Source organism: Palaemon carinicauda, unplaced genomic scaffold (assembly GCF_036898095.1).
Source record: "Palaemon carinicauda isolate YSFRI2023 unplaced genomic scaffold, ASM3689809v2 scaffold545, whole genome shotgun sequence".
NCBI lineage: Eukaryota > Metazoa > Arthropoda > Malacostraca > Decapoda > Palaemonidae > Palaemon > Palaemon carinicauda.
Window position 1 is genome coordinate 3391 of NW_027171811.1, and position 1610 is coordinate 5000.

A 1610-nucleotide genomic window follows, 5' to 3' on the forward strand; every position below is an offset into this window, starting at 1 on the left:
CTTACTTCCTTGAACTGTAGTGACAGTTAGTTTATTTTGGTGTTTTTTGGTGTTTTACAGTGAAACTACAGTTATTTATTATTTAGTGCCTATTGTTAAGTGGTACACTGATAACTGGAAGTATTTTTGGACTGATTTAAACAAAACAAAATCGAAAAGACACTTAAAATTACGAATGTTATGAATAACCAAACGGGAAAGTAGATACAACATTCATTTTATTTTCTCAAATATTTTATATTTAGTCGAATATGAACTGATTTAACCTGACAAGGCCAAGATGAAGATTTTGTAACTTACTATATCACGAAGAGGAATATTTTATTAATATCCATAACTCCAAGATAGGAATTTTATTTAATAATGGGCCGAGGAAAATCTAGCAACAGCGTCTTTGATATAGCGAATGAGGTCCATCCATCCATCCATATACCAAGGCACTTCCCCCAATTTTGGGGGGTAGCCGACACCAACAATGAAACAAAACAAAAAAGGGGACCTCTACTCTCTACGTTCCTCCAGCCTAACCAGGGACTCAGCCGAGTTCAGCTGGTACTGCTAGGGTGCCACAGCCCAACCTCCCACATTTCCACCACAGATGAAGCTTCATACTGCTGAGTCCCCTACTGCTGCTACCTCCGCGGTCATCTAAGGCATCGGAGGAAGCAGCAGGGCCTACCGGAACTGCGTCACAATCGCTCGCCATTCATTCCTATTTCTAGCACGCTCTCTTGCCTCTCTCACATCTATCCTCCTATCACCCAGAGCTTTCTTCACACCATCCATCCACCCAAACCTTGGCCTTCCTCTTGTACTTCTCCCATCAACTCTTGAGGTAAGTGATATTAATTGAATTTTCTCATTTCTGTATTGATGATTTATTGAATATTATATACTTAGGTTTTAACCTATGCAAATGTAACCATGTCTTATTTTCTAAATTGATCGTATTTTGTGTTTTGATATTTTTATTATGATAAATGTTTAGGAGAATTATTTCCGTGGGTAAACCGCGTAATTTTGCTCAGGGCCAGGTTAGGTTAGTAATTGTAGGCTAGGACCTATTTCTCAAGGTACTCTAATGGATATTTAAGTTTAAAGGTTCTTGTTGGCTAAAATAAGTTTAAAATAAAACTTTTTCAATGTTAATTTTATGGTCTTAATCAATTTTAATGTATGATATAATTATTGGTTGGTTTTTGTGGTTTTGTGAAACTTTGCTTTATTATATCTTGATATCCTAATCTATTAGGGGTACCACAGCGGTAGATTAAGTTTTATTTATGGACAAATGAAAACTACTGAGGTACAGGGATGCAATCTAATTGAATATATTTAGGGGTAAATTTACAGTTTCATCCATTATGGGGAAACTGGAATAGAAATATATTTTTTGCATCAGAAATAGTGTAGTTCCAACGAATTTAACGTTTATTTTGACCGCAAACCTTCCGATTTAGAGATTTACTATGTAATTGGAGTTAAAACACGTTGTTCTAGAATGGATATCATGTATTACCTGACTGCATGGTTGAGGGAACTTGCTTGTTAGGTCAATGCACCCAAACCTAACCTAATGTAGGACATCTTAATTATACAGTGAGACACAG

General features: G+C 36.2%; 1 long non-coding RNA gene across 3 annotated transcripts in view; it reads left to right on the plus strand.

Annotated features, from left to right (window-relative positions):
* Nucleotides 1–1610, plus strand: part of LOC137637134 (uncharacterized) — a 100637-nt gene continuing 99027 nt past the window's right edge. For all 3 annotated transcript variants that reach the window (XR_011043411.1, XR_011043410.1, XR_011043412.1), the window contains exon 1: nt 1–411. This is a non-coding gene — a long non-coding RNA (uncharacterized lncRNA). The remainder of the gene's footprint in view (nt 412–1610) is intronic.